This window comes from Rhinopithecus bieti, unplaced genomic scaffold (genome assembly GCF_001698545.2).
Source record: "Rhinopithecus bieti isolate Rb0 unplaced genomic scaffold, ASM169854v2 scaffold_6933, whole genome shotgun sequence".
In the NCBI taxonomy this organism is placed as follows: domain Eukaryota; kingdom Metazoa; phylum Chordata; class Mammalia; order Primates; family Cercopithecidae; genus Rhinopithecus; species Rhinopithecus bieti.
This window is the reverse complement of record NW_016805426.1, coordinates 1,395,229-1,416,498: the sequence shown is the minus strand read 5'-3', so window position 1 is coordinate 1,416,498 and position 21,270 is coordinate 1,395,229. Positions and strand designations below refer to the sequence as shown.

The 21,270-nt window shown below is 40.8% G+C and overlaps 1 long non-coding RNA gene across 1 annotated transcript; it reads left to right on the top strand.

The window, feature by feature from the left end:
- Positions 1–5,604: 5,604 nt before the first annotated feature.
- LOC108529889 (uncharacterized) lies at positions 5,605–17,966 on the top strand. Its single transcript, XR_001885704.1, has 3 exons — positions 5,605–5,750; positions 5,859–6,023; positions 17,639–17,966. It is a non-coding gene; the product is annotated as an uncharacterized LOC108529889 (long non-coding RNA).
- Positions 17,967–21,270: the final 3,304 nt, after the last annotated feature.

Sequence of the window (21,270 nt, the reverse complement as noted above, 5' to 3'; positions counted from 1 at the left end):
CCTTCCGCCACGACTGTACGTTTCCTGAGGCCTCCCCAGCACTGCGGAATTGTGAGTCAGTTAAACCTCTTTTCTTTTAAATTACCCAGTCTCGGGTGCTTCTTCATAGCAGCATTACAACAGACTAATACAGCTATCTACAATTTTGTTTTGGTTTTAAGGGATTGAAACTGTCATTTTAACTCTGATTCTTCCTCCTAGGATTGCTAATGTTTTTGTCAGTACTGCGGCTAAAATTTGCAACATTCTTTTCCCACAAGGCTTGTTACATTTTAGCACATGATTTTGTGATATGTAAAGTTTTTTATGATATTATATATAACATTATAGCAGAAATGCCAATATACTGCTTCAGTCCAGTTCTATCTTTATTAAACTAAGTTACTGAAAAATAAATGTATCCTTTTTTGTGCTAGTGTGGACTATTCAGGAAAAGAAGGAAAAGTAATTTTCGCTTCTTTTTTACCAGCCCAACCTCAGGAGGGTTGCTTTCCTTTCCCTCTTCCCTAAACCCACACTCTACCACTGAAAGTGGTGTCTCTGTTCCTGGCTCTTAATATGGGAACCACAATGAGTATGAATTACAGATCATAAAAATATTTTGGTCTGATATTTAAAAATTCATTGTATCCTCATCCTAATAAACCCAGTAACCCTTTGTGAGGGTACAAAGAAAAAAGGCATATTTGCTTTCCTGGGGGCTTCTCTTCCAATTCACCTGGGTAGAAATCTGGGTGTAGTTCCTACTTCTACCACTAGGGACCACTCCCGTCTCCAGGGACCTTGCGCATGTCTCAGTCATGGACCCACAGCATCTGTCCCAGTCCCCAGAGCTCAATCACTGGGCAAGGAAAGCTCCCAAGAAGGGACTCCGCTTCACTTCGGTTTTCTGTGAGCCACGTTTTCTGCTTATAGACCCAGGAGGTAGGAGCTGACCCAGTATCCCACCGGGTCCTCCTCTGGTGGTTATGGCCAAGCCAGCTTGCACACCCCTGAGGCTGGAGAGGAGCATGCCGCCCAGCCCGCAGGGCCCCGCGCTGTGGCTCTCAGACCTCTCCCGTTAGCTTCAGCGAGGTTCTCCTTCTGGCCTAAGGAAGCTGCTCTTCTTCCAAACCATCTCTCTCAAAATAGGTTGCCAGCCACTATGGTCTACTAGAGTTGAGTCTCCCTATTTGAAAAAAAGGTTTTGTCTTTAAAAAGAAAAAAAAAGAGTCCAAGGAAGAAGCCGATTTTGTTTATATTTAGTTGAAATATTGTTCCCTAATCCTCCATTATCATTTTCATGTCCCTCTATCCTTCAGCATTCCTTATAATTCCAGGGCTAGACCTGCCATGGGTCTGGTCACACCATTAAAAACGTGACTTAAAAGCCCGTATGTGCACACCCAGGAAGTCTGCCTCATTGGTGGAGCACTGCAGGGCCCTTCTCAAATGGACCACCATCACTGGGCCAGAGGCAGTGACCCCTGAATATTACTTACACCTCCATGAGGAACTAGTGAGGCTACAGTGCCCAGATATTTGGCCTACCAACAACAGTACTGATGTTTCTGTAAAGGTATTTGTAGATGCAATTAACATTTAAGTTATAATTTAAATGTTAAAAGATAACTGCATTTGTAGATGCAATTAACATTTAAATTAAATTAGTATTATGGAAAGGAAGACAGGAAGGAAGGAAAGAAGGAAGGAAAAGAAAGAGAGAGAGGAGAGAGAGAGAAGAAAGAGAAAAAGAAAGAAAGAAAGAAAGAAAGAAAGAAAGAAAGAAAGAAAGAAAGAAAGAAAGAAAGAAAGAAAGAAAGAAAAGGAAAAGGAAGGGAGAAAGAGGAAAGAAAGAGAGAGAGAGGGAGAGGGAAAGGGAGACGGAGGGAGGGAGGGAAGGAAGGAAGGAAGGAAGGAAGGAAGGAAGGAAGGAAGGAAGGAACGGGAGGAGGGAAGGAAGGAAGGAGAGAGGGGAGAGAGAAGGAGGGAGAGAAGAAAGTAGGGAGAAAAAAATAACACCAGGTGGCAATGAGTGATTTCATGACTTATAAGATTTGAAATTGGGCAGACTGACAGCTTCACTGCTAAGGAGCTTCTAAGCTGAAATGAAAACTATGAATCCCAGACTTTTTCCCACATTTGTCTCCCACATTGCTGTGCATATAACCACTAGGTTCCTGTCCCTCTGACTTCACAACAGAGAAATAGATACTGGAATTCTTGTATATATCAGCTTTTTAACCACTGCTATATCTTTCTGGGGCTCTTGTTAAAGTAGTAAGATTAATTTACATAACGAAAAGTGTTTTTCTTTTCTTTTCTTTTTTTTTTTTTTTTTTTTGAGATGGAGTCTTGCTCTGTTGCCCAGGCTGGAGTGCAGTGGTATGATCTTGGCTCACTGCAACCTCTGTCTCCGGGGTTCAAGTGATTCTCCTGCCTCAGCCTCCTGAGTAGCTGGGATTACAGGCCTGTCCCACCAGATCTGGCTAATTTTTGTATTTTTAGTAGAGACGGGGTTTCACCATGTTGGCCAGGCTGGTCTCGAACTCCTGACCTCAAGCAATCCACCCACCTCTGCCTCTTAAAGAGCTGGGATTACAGGCATGGGCCACCGCGCCCTGACAAAAAGTGTTTTTCTACAGGACACATTAGTACTTTGATCAACCACTAGTTCAGAGCCTCAGAAGTCCCTAAAAAGTGGTTCTCAACCCTGGGGGCACATTGAAATCACCAGAAGAGTTTGTCAAAGCTACTGATGCTCCAGCCCCATCAAATATGATTAACTCAGAAGCCCCTGTGTAGACCATGCAGAGGAAACTTCTTCAAGCTCCCGTAGTGACCCGGACATGCAGAGGGGAGAAACCCCGTCCTGAAGCACCAGAAGTGGGCCAACACCGCTATTTGTCCGTGAACTAATGTCACAGTCATTATTCAATGGAGCCCATAGTAAATTGGCTAGCATAGGCTTATTTCTCAGCTTGACTCTCAGTTTGGCTCTCTGGGGGACCCGATGTCCTTTTGGGCTCACCTTAGCAGTCATTTGACATTTCAGCCCCCATCCAGCATCGGCAACACCACCAGCACCGTGGTGGCATGGTGCCAAGAGCAGAGGTTCAGGGTCATATACATGCTCACCTGACTTACAAGCCGAGGCATTGGGCAGTAACCCTTCATTTTCATCTCTGTAAAATAGGAAGAATTATCAAAATACCATGGGGTTGTCTGTAATATTAATGTAGTATGTGTAACATTCACTGCCATAGCTAGCAAAATAAATTACTGCTGTGGGTAATAGAGGTTCTTACCAAGAGCTCAACAGGTAAGAGTCAGGAGGTGCTTCTGGGATTCCAATAATTTGGAATGAAATGATGATGAATTGCAATTTGGTCGCAAGTAAAAACAAGACAAACTGATAGGACTTGAGGTAGGAAGTGCTTGTGTTTGCTCTCTGTGGCAGCCATTGAGGCTGCCCTCAGATCTGTGACTCAGGCCTTGATCCTTTATGACATTTCTTGACATCCTTTCCTGCCCTCCCCACGGCTGCTGCCTTCTCAGCCTGCACGAGCCAGCCAGGATGATGGTGACTGATACTCTCCAGTCTCTATCCATTGTAGCATGATTTGTAATAATAAAGAGTGAGAATAACAGACATATGCAACAATAAAGGGGAAGTTGAATACACAATGTCTTTGTTTTTCAATGGAATCTGTTTGAAGAATTTCAAAAGAATTACAAAATGCTCACAATATAATTTTAACTGACCCGAAAGCAAGATCAAACTGATGATGTAGGTCACTTTTAATTGTGCATGTAGGTGAGTGCTTGGAAAAATAACCACTATATCAAGCACCTATGATTAGAAGCTGATCTTGAACCTTACCTCACATGCTCATCTGAGACTAGCCATGTATTCCTTGTTTTAAAGAGTCAGTTACCTTGTCAGTATATCTATTAAATGATAGCATCTACCCAGTCACCTTCGGTGCTTTAGGAATTAGGTGGGGAGGAAGATTAATTGATAAAGATAGTTAATTTTTTTTTCTAAAAATGTTTACTTTTAGACATTTCTCTGGCTCCTCAAGACATCTCAGAGATTAAATTTCATCTATTTTTTTTGTGTCCCAGATTAAGGCTTTCCACTATTTTTCCTTGGAAGCACATGCAGTAGTTGACATGCACAGTTTGGACACACCTTCATATGCTGATAGATTATTCTGGGAGCTGTGTGTTTATCTAAAAGTCTTAATGCCAAGGAAGATGAGAAAAAAAGGCCATTGAAGGGCAACTGGAAATCTCTCCCCCAGTGAACAGATAGAAAAAGCTCCACGGGCTCTCAGGAAGAACTTTCGGGAACTTTGAAGGTGGATTCACATTCAGAAAATCTTGTTTTGTGACCCTTGTTTCTCACCCAGACCAAATCTGAGTTACAGGCAGTTCAAAACAAGTACAAACAGGGCTCGTGGTGTTACTAGGTTGGCTTATTTTCTGGAAATACAAGATCTTTCCAGAACTTCTTTATTAATTGATATGAGTAAAACTTTCCCCCTTTCCTGTCCATCAGACAGAAATAGTCACACCTCAGAAAATGACTAAGTGTTTTTATAGTAAACCTCACATGAAGGCTTCAAGGAAGTGACTGGGGCAGGGGCACCTCTTGCACCACAAATGCCTTACGTGGATGTGAATGCTTTAAATATTATATCAGGTCCAGAGTTTATTACAGTCCCTGTAAGTTTCTCAGAGATGAAAAGGCAATAATCCAATAGTCAGCCAAATGGGGACTTGGAAATGGTATTTGTGCTTAGCCTTCTACTTGTTATGTTGTTTTCCCAAACACCCCTCATCAGGTTGAGAAGCTAAATGCTAAGGCGTCACCCTGGCCTCCTTTCTCCTAAGTCAGAGACTGTCAGTCTGGGTTAGATTCCAGGAACCCGTATTTTCCAAAAGCTTTAGACATGATTTTAGTATGTTTAAGACTTGAAGTTCGCAAGCTTGTCAGGGAAACATTATCGTATGTTGTAAATAATTATATTGATAAATTAACATACAGAGGCAGAATGCTATGAATTAACAACTATAATATTTAGAAATGTTTTTCAGCAATGCTGTGAAAAGAATTTTGCTACATGTATAATAAAAGTTAATAACCCTTAATAACCCACTATTGTTAGCTTGGCGTGGTAGCACACACCCTGTAGTCCTAGCTACTCAGGAGACTGACATGGGAGGACTGCTTGAGCCTGGGAGGTCAAGGTTGCAGTGAAACATGATCACGTCACTGCACTCCAGCCTGGGCGACAGAGTAAGACCCTGTCTCATCATCATAATAATAATCTACTTATTAAACTCCTGGTAAGTAGCTCTTTTATATGTAAAATATATGGAATTGCATCTCATTTTATGTAAGAACTAAATGAAAATCTTGCATATTTTATTGGTTACTGACCCACCATTAAGAACCATAATGATAATCATTGATGCTATTATAGGCAATCTGAAAATAGGGCAGTTTGTAAGAGATACTGTCTGTTAGCATTTAACCAGGAAAACAAAAAGCTCTTCAAGCATTTACACAAAGGAAACTCATTGCAGGGAGAGGGTAATATGGGTGCGGAAGGAACTGAGAAGCCACATTGAGGCAGCAGATAACCTGGGGATTTGCAACAGCAGGAAACTACTGCTGCCCTTAGGCTGGGGGCAAGAGAAGGAGGTAATGCCACCTGGGACCTGGGAGCAGCTCCATCTAATGGAAGCTGGAACCATCTCAGGTATGTCTGTCTGGGCAGAGCAGGATTCACAATGGGGTGCAGCTGCTAACAGACACACCACATAAGGCTATGGGGGAGGAAAGCAATGGCCCACCCTCTCCCTCCCAGCCCTCCAGTCTCTCATCAATTAGCTGAACCCCATGGAAAGCCAACTGACCTGGGAGACTGGGAAGCACATCTCTGCTGTCAACGCTCCTGGATACAGAGCAGGGCAGGGGCAGGATGAGGAATGGATCTGTGGGCAACAGACAGAGAGTCAGAGATGCTGTGAAAGTAAGTACCTGGGTGATTAAAAGTGTGAAGGGAGGGGAAAGATGGTTAAAAACAAAGAAGGGGCCGGGCGTGGTGGCTCAAGCCTGTAATCCCAGCACTTTGGGAGGCCGAGACGGGCGGATCACGAGGTCAGGAGATCGAGACCATCCTGGCTAACCTGGTGAAACCCCGTCTCTACTAAAAAATACAAAAAATTAGCTGGGCGAGGTGGCGGGCGCCTGTAGTCCCAGCTACTGGGGAGGCTGAGGCAGGAGAATGGCGTAAACCCGGGAGGCGGAGCTTGCAGTGAGCTGAGATCCGGCCACTGCACTCCAGCCTGGGCGACAGAGCGAGACTCCATCTCAAAAAACAAACAAACAAACAAACAAACAAACAAAAAAAACAAAAACAAAGAAGGTTGACAAAGTTTAATTACAGGCCAAGAAAGAATTATTGACTATGAACTTCAAACTGGAACAACAGGCAGAGATCAGGCTTTCTGCTTCTGCTATGAATTAGACCCTCAAGCATTAAAGAATACTGAAAACAATACAATACATTGTGTACGGGTAAAATGTATATTGTGAACCCCAAAGACCTGAGACAGGTCTCAGTTAATTTAGAAAGTTTATTTTGCCGAAGTTGAGGATGTCCACGCCCGGCACAGCCTCAGGAGATCCTGACGACATGCGCCCAAGGTGGGCAGAGCACAGTTTTGTTTTATACATTCGAGGAAGACATGAGACATCAATCAACATAGGCAAGATGAACACTGATTCAGTCTGGAAAGGCAGGGCAACTAGAACCAAAAGAGGAAGACTCAAGCGGGGAGGGGCTTCCAGGTCATAGGCAGGTAACGGATAAATGGATAAATGGTTGCATTCTTTTGAGTTTCAGATGAGCCTCTCCAAAGGAGGAATCAGATATGCATTTGTCTCAGTGAGCACAGGGGTGACTTTGAATAGAATGGGAGGCAGGTTGGCCCTAAGCAGTTCCCAGCTTTGCTTTTCTCTTTACCCTAGTGGTTTGGGGACCCTAAGGTTCATTTTCCTTTCACAATATCAAAAGTCATACTGATGTGGTCATTATTAAGAACTGTTCTTTATTTAAAACATCTCATGACTCTCAGGTTTCAGAAATATAAATTAGTCTAAGGTATAGTATACATACTAGAGAAAAGGAAGATGGAAAAGGATATCTGATTTTCTTAGAATCACTTATAAGTAACTCAGTTGAGAGTGAATAATTTTTCTTAAGTATAATGAAATTGTATTAATATTAATATTCGTCTCTCTTTTTTTTTTTTTGTAGATGGAGTTTCACCCTTGTTGCCCAGGCTGGAGTGCGATGGCATGGTCTCAGCTCACTGCAGCCCCTACCTCCCGGGTTCAAGCAATTCTTCTGCATCAGCCACAGGAGTAGCTGGGATTACAGGTGCCTGCTGCCATGCCCGGCTCAATTTTTTATTTTATTTTATTTTAGTAGACATGGGGTTTCTCTATGTTGGTCAGGCTGCTCTCGAACTCCTGACCTCCTGACCTCAGGTGATCCACCCCCCTTGGCCTCCCAAAATACTGGGATTACAAGCATGAGCCACTGCTCCCGACCTTAAAATTCTTCTTTTCTTTTGTCTGCCACAGTGAATTTAAATGGACAACGCTTCTGATTTATAATCAGTTTTATGTTCTTATTCTTTGAGTTTTTTTTAATGTCCAAAAGGCTACTTCAAATAATTCTATATTTTATGAAACTCAATTTGGAGATAAGATACATTAACTTTATTCCTAAGCTTCATTCAAATGTTTAGTCTTAGAATTTGCATTTTTATTCTAGTTTGGAAATTTACATCTATATTAGAAATGCTAGTTTCTGAATGGTCTATAGATAAGGAAAAGAATGAGAAGAGAGAAGAGAAAGAAAGAAAGAACAGAAAGCAAGAGAAAAGAAGGAGGGGAGGGGAGGAGGGAAGGGAAGGGAAGGGAAGTGGGAAGGGAGGGAGGGGGAGGGGAGGGGAGGGAGGCACAATAGGAAGGTAGGAGGGAGGGGAGGGGGAGGGGCAGGGGAAGTAGGGAAGTGAAGGATGGGAGGAGGAAGGAAGGAGGGAAGGGAAGGAGAGGGAGAGAGAAAAGGCATTCAGCAAGGAATTTGAATCCCTTCAAAGCTATTAACGCGAAATGCAGGTAATAATAATACACTAAGGGAAAAAAAACATAACCCTATTCCAGAGAAAATACTTTTACTTTAAAAAGTCATTGGTTACCTTCGGTTTAATATCGATTTATTTTTACCGGTATAAGTACACTTTGATATCAGATAGGTAGACTATATTTGTGTTTTCTAATCTCCCTATGTGCAATAATATCTTTGTACTATGTCATTCTACTCACAGATTTAATTCTAAACTTCCTTGCCACAAATATCTTAAAATAAAAATTATTTAAATCTTGGTTTCTGTCTTGCTGTGATCGTGAAAACATGATCTTATAGACCCAACAAGCTCAGTGATCTCTAGCAGAATAAAACAAAACACAGTTGACTTTAAGCATATCATAGGTAAACTTCTAAAAACCAGAGGCAAAGAGAAAATCTTGAAAGCAGACAGAAAGAAATGACACGTTACATAAGGGAACAAGAATTATTTCTAACTTTTCATAAGAAGCAAGAGAGACCAAAAGACAATAGGATGTCATAATTAACATACTAGAAGAAAAAAATAGCTTTCAAACCAGGACATTATATCCAGAAATAAAGTTTTTCAAAATGAAGTTACAATAGACATTTCAGATCAAAACAAAACAAACAAAAAAAAAGATCTGGAAGAATTAGCCTACAGAAGACTTCACTAATTGAAATACTAAACAAAATTATTCAGGATGAAGGAAGCTGACAGCAGATACAATCACAACTCTATAAGAAGGAAGTGAGGACACAAGTAATGTTAAATACATGGGTAAATATAAATAACTTTAAAGAAGGCATGTGACTGTTTAAAGGAAAATGATTACACTGTATTGTGGAATTTATAACACATGTGAATGTAATGTATAGCACAAAAGGTAAATGAAACTGTATTGATGAAAGTTTCCTACATTTTACATGAGATGATAGAACATAACTTCTAAGTACACTGTAAAAAGTGAAGGATACATATTATAATCCCTAGAGCAACTATAAAATATGATGCAAAAGTTTAGCTGAAAAGAATAGAAAATTAAAGTGAAATGTCTAAAGTTACTCATTTAACCCTTCAAAACAGAGAAGAGGAACAAGCGATTTTTTTAAATATGGGGAAAAATAGAACACAATAGCAAAATGATAGATCTAAATCTAATCACACTAATGATTACACTAAATATAAGAGGACTTTACTTAAGAAGAAACTCGGGGGGCTGAGGCAGGAGAATGGCGTAAACCCGGGAGGCGGAGCTTGCAGTGAGCTGAGATCCGGCCACTGCACTCCAGCCCTGGCGACAGAGAGAGACTCTGTCTCAAAAAAAAGAAAGAAAGAAAGAAAGCATTTAACAAAACTCAACACTCACTAATGATAAAAATCCTAAAGAAACTAGGAAGTAAAGGTAACTTTCCCAGGATAAAATACTCCTGTGAAAATTCTGCAGATATGATATTTGATAGTGAAGTATTGAAAACCTCCTGCCTAATATGAAACAAAAAGCAAGGATATCAACTCCCACCACTTCTATTTAACAAGATATGGGCATTCCTAGACAATGCAATAAGGAAAGCAATAGAAATAAAACTTATAAATATTGGATGGGGTAAAACTGTTGTTCTCATTTGTTGACAAAATTATTTGGTGGAAAAGTCTAAGGACTCTTCAAAGCAACTACTAGAACAAATAAATGAGTTTAGCAAGGTTATGGGACACAGGTCAGCAAACGAAAATTATTTATATTTATGCCATCAGAAATGAATGTTTAAAAACAATTCTTCCATTAGTGTTAAAAAATATAAAATATTTAGGAATAAATTTAACAAAAATGTGCATCAACTGTAGAGTAATATACTGAAAAGTGTGCAATACAGTAAAAACTACTACATAATATTGCTCAGAAAAATTAAAGAAAGCCTAAATAAAAGACAAAATATACCACGTTCATGGATTGGAAGATTCTCTCCTGTGAAAATGTCTATTTCCCCCAAATTAATTTATAAATTTCATCCAATCCTTATCAAAATTGTAGCATTTTTGGTAGGCATTGACAGATTCTAAGATGTATATGGAAATTGAAAGGTTTTACAGTTGCTAAAACAATCTAGAAAAAGAATAGTAAAGCTAAAGAGCCTATCTACCTTACTTTAATACTTTCTATACAGCTACAACTGAAAAGTTAGCATGGTATTGGCATAAATACAGAAAACAATGTCAATGGAACAGAATAAAGAGTCCAGAAATATACCTAAATTCATATGGTCAATTTATTTTCAACTGAGACACCAAAGCAACGGAATGGGAAAGTGTAAGACATTTAATAAATGGAGATGGAACAGTTAGATATACATACAGAATAAAACGTACCTTGAGGCATATCTCGCACTGCATGTAAAAGTAAATTCATAGTGGATTATAGGTCTAAATGTAAAAATTAACACTATAAAACTTCCAGAAAAAGCATAGAATATCTTCATGAACTAGCAGACAAATATTTATTAGACAGGATCCAGAAATCACTAACTATAAAAGAAAACATTGATTAGCTACACTTCATCAAAATAAAAAATTTCTCAGCAAAAAACACTGTTGAGAAAATGAAAGGGTAAACCACAGACTGAGCAGAACTATTCGCAATACCTAAATGTAAAACAGAACCTATGTCCAGAATACAGAAAGAATCCCTTCAATTTAATAATAAAAAGACAACCCATTAAAAACATGGGCAAAACAACTTGAATAGGCACTTCACAAATAAATTTGTATTAATTGTCAATAAGCACAGGGCAAATACCCAATGTGTTGTCATCATCAGGGAAATGCAAGTGAAAATCATGAAGCAATATCACTATAGAGCCACTAGAATTGCTAAAAGTTAAAATATTGAGCAATCAGAAGTGGCATACATTGCTGGTAGGAATGTAAAGTGGTATAACAGTTTTGGAAAAAATGGAACAGTTTCTCATAATGATTTTCCCCTACTACCCAGCAATTGCACTCCTAAGTATTTACCTAAGAGAAACGAAAATATGTGCCCACACAAAGACTTGTAAACAAGTATTTACAGCAGCTTTCTTTATAATAGCCCCAAACTGGAAATAACCGAAACATCTACCAACTGTTGAACAGATCAACTTCAGAAAGATTAAAAAGCCAGTGTATTCAGTTAAACAAAGGGCTCTTTTAAGAGAGAAAAGGTGCCCTTCAATCAAGCCAAAGAGCCTCTAGGGAGCATTAGGGTATCCTTCAGCCATTTCCACAGAAACCAAAGAGAGTGAACTGATTACCTTGAAAAGATCTGTGGATGTGGCTTTTGTCGAATAGAATGACATCCAGTGAAATTCACCAAAGACCCACCGACTTCTTAAGAAAATTGTTCCAGCGGAAAAACTGCCAGCTTGGGCTGAAAGAGACACAGTAAGAAATGAAAAGATGCTATTGAACTCGCAAAATTCTCTGACAGGGAGCAAGCTGACAAAACTACTCAACCGCAAACAGGAGCTACCTTTCATGAAAAAGGAAAGATGACTCCTAGATCCAAGAGCCCGGGAAAATTATTCTCGTCTTGAAATCTAATCAAGAAACTTCTATTTGCTCAGATGAATTTTGGAATTGCCTTTAACAGGTGGCTTTTACCTCTCATTTCCCCATTTTTTGAACACAAAGTCTGCAGCTTTTATTCTCTGCCTATCCCACCACTGTATGTTGGGAGCAAATAATTTGTAGTTTTAGTTTCACACATCAGCAAATGAAGAGAAGTGGTGCCCTAGTAGCTGTATTCAATGGATCACACCTAACAGCCTCATTGGTACTGATTTAGATTTTAGATTTGAGCTGATAAAATGTAGATGAGATTTTAGGCTTTGAACTAATGCTGTAGCAGAATGAGACTTGTGACTTTTGGAGAGGTTGATGTAGTTCGCATTTGGGATAAATAAATCATTAAGGGCCAGAGGGTGGATTGTGGTAGGTAGAATTCTAACAGCGTCTGATTCCCACCCCATATGTCATCCCCGTTCCCTAGAATGTGGGTGGGAACTGTAAATATGAGAAGATACAGCCATGATTGGGTAGCAAATCAGTCGACTTTGAGTTCACCATAAGGGAGAATATCCTGGGTGGATCTGATCTACCCAGGCAGGTCCTTATAGAGAAAAGAAGCAACAGTAGCCATGCTCCTGCTGGCTGGAAAGAAGGAAACAGATGGTCATCTTGTGAACTTCCTGAGGGGACCACATCATAGGGAGCTACCGGCAGCCTCCAGGAGCTAAGAGCAGTGCCTGTTAACAGTGATCAGGAAAATGGGACTTCAGCCATACAACTGCAATGAAATGACTCTAGCCACCAGTGAGCTTGGAAGAGAACCCTGCGCCTGAGATGAGGTAGCAGCCCTCGCCCCCAGCTCCCTTTCAGCCTGGTGAGACGCCAAGCATAGAACCCAGCTGAGCCCTATTGACTCCTGACTCACGGACACCGTTTTAAGCTACTGCATTTGTATGCAGTGTAGAAAACTGATGTTTTACTTAAAGAGGTGATCTTTGGAAAATAATTATGGATCTGTTTCCTTCATCTTCCTCAAAATCATACAAAATGTGCAACCAAGACTGAGACAGGGATGAATGTTGTCCTTCAGCCAGCAGCTCCTCATTCCTAAGAATGGCGAACATGCAGAGGGGATGCATGTAGCCTTTTAGCAAATGCTAAAACTCTCATATTTGAAGAGGCTGAGTGGATGGATAGACGGACAGACGATGGAGGTGCAGGCTTTGCCAGAAGTTTGCTGCCTGAGTTGATGAAGGTGCTATGCCTGCAGAGGTTTTTCACAATCGTTCTCTACTTCAGACTTAGCAGTCTCTATTTCATTCTCATCAGATTTTCTCTCCAAAGTGAGGTCATTTGACCATGACGGGGAGATAACAAAGGTAAAGTATTTTTTTTTCTAATGTCATCCCTGTGGCAAACCCATTGTCTATGATGTATCTGGGTTAAGAATATCCTACGAGCCTACCTTCATTCTAATACCTTGCTTCACCTGCCTGGACTGGACCACTCCCATGTATTAATGGCACTTTGATTAAGGGACGACTCCAGACACTACTGTTTTCAGTGGACCATTTGATTGAAGGCACAGAGGTTTTTGCATCCTGGGGCAATGCATCCTGTTAAGATACCAGATGGGTGAGAATTCAGAGGTTTTTGCAGCCTGGAACAATGCATCCTGTTAGGATCCCAGGTGGGTGAGAGTTCTACCTCTCTTTGAGAAAGTAAGAGAAGGGTAATTGTGAAGAGAGATGGCAAAAAAAAAAAAAAAGAAAAGTGTGAGAAGTTTCCCCAAATGCATTCTCAGACATCATTTTTGGGGAAAAGGACACATGACAATCGAGTCAATAATCTGGACATTACCTCTTTTAATACTACCAGGCTCTTGGACCACCAGAAAGGACTTCATGAAGCCCACATCCCCACTTTGGAAATTGAAAATCAAGAGATTTCTGAATAAAAGGCCTAGAAATGTAACTGCTAAAAGCATGAGCCAGGGTAAAACAGGTCTTCCCCAGTTCTCCTGACTTAAAAGAGATATTTTAAAACAATTACTGGAAATTACTACCAGAGACCTTGATTCGAAAAACCAAAGTCTTTAGTTTCATTTTAGCTAGCTATCAGAAAGTTTTGTGGGGTGTGCATGGGGGTGTGTATGTCTGTCTGTTCTTCAGTGTGTCTCTGTATAAGTATTCTGAATAAAAAAGGAAACTGCTACTTGAGCTGAGCTGATAATACAGTTTTGAGTATTTATGCATTCGTTAAATCTTCTCTAACACAGTGGCTCCCCCGTGAATATGGACACAAGACCCAACTCACAGATGGCGTCCAGTCTAACTGCCCTATTGCCCTATAGTAAAAACCGGAGCATAAGAGTTAATATTGCTTTATGACTCAAAATATGATCATTCAAAAGACCAGTAAATTCAAGGAGATGACTTCTTTTTTGGTGAGATTTTAAAAAATAACGATGAACGTTTTTTGCCAATTCTAGTTTTGGTGAATGACAACAGGAAGGTAATATATTTTCAGGACTCAGAGTAACATTGTAGATCTACTCTTTGTGGTAATATAGATGGAAAGAAGTTTGTATATAGATTTATTACACCAAAACTCTGCGAGCAGTTCATTAACCTTCAAGGAACTAGCATGTATTCCATTCAAAGACAAAGAAAATCAAAACGTTGTCTGTCTTGGCACAGTCACGATATTGAAGACAGGTCCATAGTATTTTCTTGATTCTGAACATAAAATTTCAGCTCTTTCAGAGAAGTAGAGGAAGATGCAACATGGAATATCCTTTAAACCTCATTATAACTCCCCCTTGACTTTCTCGCTTGCCCTGAAGTGACCCACATTTTAATACGCAACTGGAAAGTCTGTTTAATTTAGAAAGAGGCACGACCAGGAATTTTCAGAGCAAATTTTAAAAGTCATGGTAGGGACTGGAAACTAGCCATAAACTTGAAAGATGTTTGTCAGTAAGGTTTTATCGTATTCCATTCGAATCTGCAAGCAGCCAAAGCACCAATGACAACATAGCACCGGCAATAACAATTATAGTAATAATATCTGCCATTTTTGACCATTATCCTGCAATAAGGATTGTGCTTAATATGCATGATTTCATGCAAGTCTCACACTAACCCTTGGAGAAGACAATACATTTTGCATCCTCATTTTATATACAGAACAAATGGTAGGAGAATTGGATTGTAACAAGGAATCAATAAACAATGTAAATGCATGCTATATGATAGTAGTATTATCTTCATATTGAAAATAATTTGGCTTCAGTAAAACACATTTTAATCTGTCCTTTTATATTAAATTGCTAATTCTACACTTATTCTTAATTTTAATTTTTTTAAGTTTCATGTTTAAGGACTACGAACAGAAGGGTTTTAAATCTTAGTTTTAAATAATAAAAACTAATTTAGTCAGTAATAAGATAGATAGATAGATAGATAGATAGATAGATAGATAGATAGATAGATAGAAAGAGAGAGGAGAGAGAGAGAGTATAGTATTGTGATTTATTTTAAGGAATCTGCATTTTACTCAAATTTGTGAAGCATTGGAGTACACATTGATAGCTGCAGGAAGACAAAAGCAGTGACTGGGTGTGGTGGCTCATGCCTGTAATCCCAGCACTTTGGGAGGCTGAGGTGGGCAGATCACTTGAAGTCAGGAGTTCGAGATTAGCCTGGCCAACATGGTGAAACCCCATCTCTACTAAAAATACAAAATTAGCCAGGCGTGGTGGCTCATGCCTGTAATCCCACCTACTTGGGAGGCTGAGGCAGGAGAATCGCTTGAACCTGGGAGGCGGAGGTTGCAGTGAGCCGAGATCACGCCATTGCACTCCAGCCTGGTTGATAGACCAAGAGTCCATCTCAGAGGAGAAGAAAGAAAAAACTGATTATGCTAATCCTGGAGGAAAGAGATTGATGGTAAAGAAATAAAGAAACATGTCAAATGAGTACTCAGTCATCTAAAAGCCTACCGCCCAGAAAAGTTGTTGCATGTTTCTTCATGGCCCCAACTGCTAGAATTACAATTAATGGGTGGAGGAAGCCACACACACATGGACCCACACACACACACATACACACATGCACCCGTACATTTACACACACACATAGAGTTGTGGCAAAATTGAATGAGCTACCTTGTGTGGAAATGAACCTCCTTTCACTGGGGGCATTTCAACAAAGACTTCCGTGACTAGTGTGGGCAAGAAGGGTTGACCAGAACATTAAGGCCCCTTGCTGTGCTAGAATTCTCTGCCTCTTAGGGGAAGAGTGTTGAAGCTAGGAAGTCAGAATTAATGTCACCATTTTGCCATGACTAGATCTGTTTGTGTTGAAACCTCAAAAAAATAGGCAGTATCTTGAAGACACAGAGACACCAACCAGGGGAAGGAAAGTACTTGTTTTTTCCAAGGAACTCCTTAAGAATGACAAGGGGGTAGAGGAAGAAAAGTATTAATAACTGGGCTGATGACATATGAATGACAATAAAACAGCCTCTCCTCCTGCCTTGCAGATGATAATCTCCCCAGTGACCTTTTTCCTTGCTACACGTTTTCGCAGAGAATCCAGCTCCCCAAACCTCCCTTCCACAACCCACCACACTCCCACCTAAGATAAACATTAAACTGGCTCATTCCTCATGCCAGAGAAGCCTAAATAGGAGAAAATGAGCCTTTACTGGCAACAAAGAGCCAGCAGACAGCAGATGAACGGGAAGGAAAGGGCACTCCGCTATTTTAAGAGAACTGACAGAAGGCCGGGCGCAGTGGCTCACGCCTGTAATCCCAGCACTTTAGGAAGCCAAGGCTAGCAGATCACTTGAGGTCAGGAGATCAAGACCAGCCTGGCCAACATGGTGAAACCCCATCTCTACTAAAAATATAAAAATTAGCTGGGCATGGTGGCGGGCGCCTGTAATCCCAGCTGCTTGGGAGCCTGAGGCAGGAGAATCACTTGAACCTGGGAGGCGGAGGTTGCAGTGAGCCAAGATCGTGCCACTGCACTCCAGCCTGGGTGACAGAGCGAGATTCCATCTCAAAAAAAAAAAAAAAAAAAAGGAGAGAACTGACAGGAGATGCAGAAATGAGAATCTCTGAGAAATGAAAGAGCCCAGGACGCTAAAGCTGATGGAGACCTAGGGGAGCTTGATGACAGTGGAAATGGTCACATTCATGTCACAGTCCAGCATCTGTGGCAGAAACACGTAACAATCAATTGAAGTTACAGTAAATAAACAAATACAGACCAATTACATCTCTTCCTCCTTTTCTGCAGTATAGAAATCACCATTTCAAAATTTTGCAGGATGTTGATAAGTGAGAAAACATACTTAAAATTATTTTGTTTCCATAAAGAACTTAAAATTATTTTGTTTCCATAAAGAATGTACGTAATATTTCTGTAAAGTTGTATTGATTCAACATACCTATAGCTGATTTCTTGTATATAGTAAATAAAACAGTGCATATCTTATTTTTCCCTGGTTTATAAGTTATCAAAAAAATGGATAAAATATTATGCCTGAGTGGTCGTTTATTTTCTCCTTATAAGGGTTCCGTATACATTCATCATAGCACACCCTCTCTGCCACCCAGTTCAATATTGCAACCCTTGCCATTCCCTCTCACGGGTGTCATTCCTCTAACTCTGCTTTTTCTTTTCCCCATAATTACCCTCAAACGCAATGGATAACATTCTTCTTTGCTCTGTTTATCGCTTGTCTCTTTCTGCTAGAATGAGGACTCTGTGAGGGCAGAGGGTCTCTGTCTGTGCTTTCATTCATACTTCCCATGTCCACAACAGAGCCTGCCCCATGGAGCACTTGGTTCATATTTGTTGACTAATTAATTGCCCGTTGTCTATTTTTCGTCTGTTTTTACCATTCATTGTAGGTTCCTTAAAGACAGAAACCATTTCTGCTGTGCGATCCCAGCACTCAGTGAGCACTTCAGCGATGCGGAATGCATGAGGAAAGAGAAAGCAGCAGCCTTTGGCATTCAGAAGCCAGCCTGGATCCCACAGCCAGGCCATGTTATTGTCCCGCCAGACATCAACAATCACGCAGAACACCAACCTCAGCGAAGCTTACTCTGAGGCCACTGTCAAGTGAGATGAAGCAGGCCCCCTTCAGTGATCTCAGGCACCATCCTTTGTACTCAATGTGGTTGTTCATCTGGACACCATTTATAATTTCATAACTTCATAGTTTTATAATTTTATTTGTAAATTATAATTTTCATAACTTCATAATTTCATCTAAACACAAAGAAAAGCAAGGCCACTGTGCCACCCACAAATGTCAAACATCCCCTCTCTTGCCTAACGTGAGTGACTGCTACTTCTTTGCCAATTGCAGCTTTATCCTCATTTTAGCCTCCCCTCCCCATACAGAAGACTGACTGAGATCATAGGCATAATCCATTCTAGAGAAACCTCTACCTCCTTAGAGCCCCCTCCCAGCTCACCCAATCAAAGCCTGAATCCTATCATTGGTTTTTGTCAACACCTCTTACAGGGCCACCCCATTTTCCTCCATGGTGTGTGTTCTCTCCCGCTGCAATAAGTAATAAAACCAACTTGTTTAACTACAGGGGTGTTTCGGTGACCTTTGACTGAAGGTCATTGATGGAGTAAATGAATTTCTTAATTGATGCTAGCATTTCAAAACACATCTGCCTTGGGATTCCTTAGGTATCTTAGACATTACAACTCCCCAAAGCCTTTTGAAGGAAAAGAGTTTTACCTCTTTGCTTCTCTAGCAAAATAGATGGATTCTTCCAACTCCAGGAAAACCTCAGGAGATTCATCTCAATGGGATTTAGTCATCTGAAAGTAAACACATAAGCCAGGCATAAGGGGTGGGAAAGACTTTTGAGTAATTTTTAAATTATAAAATGAGCTACATTATACGTTGGTGTAGGTATTTATTCACAACCACAAAGTTATCACTTATAAAAACAATTTCAAATTACATCTCTAATCCATAGCCAGCTACTTTTTCAAAGTATTGGTACATGGAAGATTTCAGCAGTTCTTCTAAGTACAAAGTAATGAGACAGAGTAGCCCACCTGTTACTCAGCCCCTCGACTAATGTATTTTTCTATACATGTCTGCTGACCGCCAGACCTTGCAGCACCCCCTGATCAGACCTTGCAGACTGAGTGAAGAAACTAACATCAGGAGCACTCCACTATAAATCTTACTCAAGAGAGCTAACCCTGTCATCTGCATGTGCACCAGACCACGAGAATGACCAATCTTGACCCTTGCCTCATTGTAATACTAAAATCCCTGCCCAGTGAAGGGCTTATCTGCCATGTGATACACGAAAAAGTATGTCTCTACACTGCCCTTGCATGGCTGAAATTCCTTCCAAATCATATTTACATACCTTTTATTTAACATCGACCCCTTTTCTTTCCCAAATAAAAGATTCCAAGCAGCTCTTCCCAGGGAGCCAGCCAGGGAATCCTTCCTCCTGTGCTGTCTCCCTTGTGCTCAAGCATAAGCCCTCAATAAAGCCTTGTCTGGGAAACTTGCTTGGTTTCCTGTCGATTTCTATTGCGTGGAAGCCTAAGAACCTGTGGTCCATAACAATAACAGGTCTTACTTTAACTTTGTGTTCTACAAACACAAATTGCAATGAAGAGCGCTGGGAAGGAGTAGGGACTTGGAAGTCATTCTTAAAGAACATGGTGCCAATGCTAGATGCTAGTTAAAGTTGATGAGAACAGATTTTATTCACTCTATTGCAAAGGGAAATGTCCAGCATAAACTGAGCTCATCTTTTTCTGCGCACGGGTGACTGGGTGTTTCAAGGAAAGAATGAGAAAGTAGGGGTAGGGATGGAACAGAGGTTCAGTAGAGTCAGAGAAGTAGAAACTTAAAACAGCGGGAAGAGGGTGGTTGGTTTATGTGATTAGTCCATCCGTGTTTGTTAACTGGCGATTATCCAGTTAGGCTTCTGTCCTCCCATGGAGACTAGAAGGCAGGTGCCCTATCTTCAGGGGTTGGCAGGAATGAAAAGTAAATCATTCTGGCAGCTTTGAGTTTTCCCAGGCAGGAACTTAAGGAGCCTGGAGTCCTCATCCCAGGACTGCATCCTTGAGCTGTTAAGAACTGTGCTGTGACAGTGCTGACTCCTTGTTAGAGAAAAACTTGCTTGAATACAGTTATTGCCTCACTTGAGTTTGCACGTTATTTACTAAAAACACCTTCAGGAAAACAAGATCTTCAACAGAGATAAAAGAAAATTTGCCAACCAGCAGATCTAGGAATGGGCTGACGTGCCTGATAAGAATAGGGTGACGGCATCTGCAGAAGGTCACAAAACACTGATGAAGAAAGCAATGATTGACTGCTTGTGATTATGCACATTTCATAGAAATGTTTTGGTCATCATTTCCCCTAATTTCCCTTAACCCCCCGACCCCGGATCAAGTTCCAGAGGCAAAGCTCAGAGAGGTGGTCTCTGAGTGCTAGTTCACTCCCTCCTCCGAGTTGCTGGCTTCTTAAATGAAGCAAACTTTCTTTTCACCAAAGCACTCTTGAGTTTTTGGCTTTCAAGCAATGAGTAGCCCAGATCTGAGTTCAGTTACAACGATAGTGTTTGTTTGTGTCTCTTAGTGTGGGAATGAGTAGAAAAAATCGTTTGTGCTGAGAGTCAGCCATCCTCACGGGCCAAGGTTAGGGCCTAGTTGAGAAGATGGCTCAGAGGAGCTTGACCTTAATCAAGAAGAGAGTCTTTGTCAATGGGAATGTAACCAAGTATCCCCATTTTTTTTAAGAGAAAGAGAATGAGTTATTTTTTAATTAATATTTTCTTCTTTTCTCCTTTTCCTGTTTCCCCACTTCCTACTTAGCTCTTTAGAAATGCAATTATAACATTCTACCTTCTCCAGATGTTCTTTTCAAGGCAAGCGTATCTAACTGTGTACTTACTTAGAGGCTCCAGAGCAGAAACCTCTTCCCTGGGAGATGCCTCAAGAGACAAAAGGTCAATTTACAACCCAAAGTATTCCCACCATGAAACTCTCTCCCATCTGGAGCGTATCTTGAGACAAGTGTGCTTTGCAGCCTGGTTCTGCCTGTGATGGTGCCAGCTTGGCCATCTAGTAGATAAAGCACCGAAGCAAGTCCCATGGACTCCCAGTTGCTCACTCCCTCCCCTGCATGCCACTCACGCCAGGCCTCCTTTTAAAAGTGCCCACTTTCTACTCCAAAAGCGAAGTGGTACCCTTAAGACAGGAAGCTGGACTTCTTCCCATAAGCTAGCTCTAGAATAAAATGTCACTTTCTTTACAGACCTCGCTCCTGTTGATTGGACTCTGCAGGTGGTGATCAAGTGAACCTGTGATTCGGTTACAGGGAGTTTGACCGAGCAGCTCTGTAGCTCAGTTTCTCCCAAAAACTATCGTATGTAGCTTCTCCCAAAATGGTGATGAGGTTACTGGTGTACACGTAAGTAGACACAGTAGTTATCTCCACAACTTCCATGCTACCCTCCCTCTATGTGTAGCATCC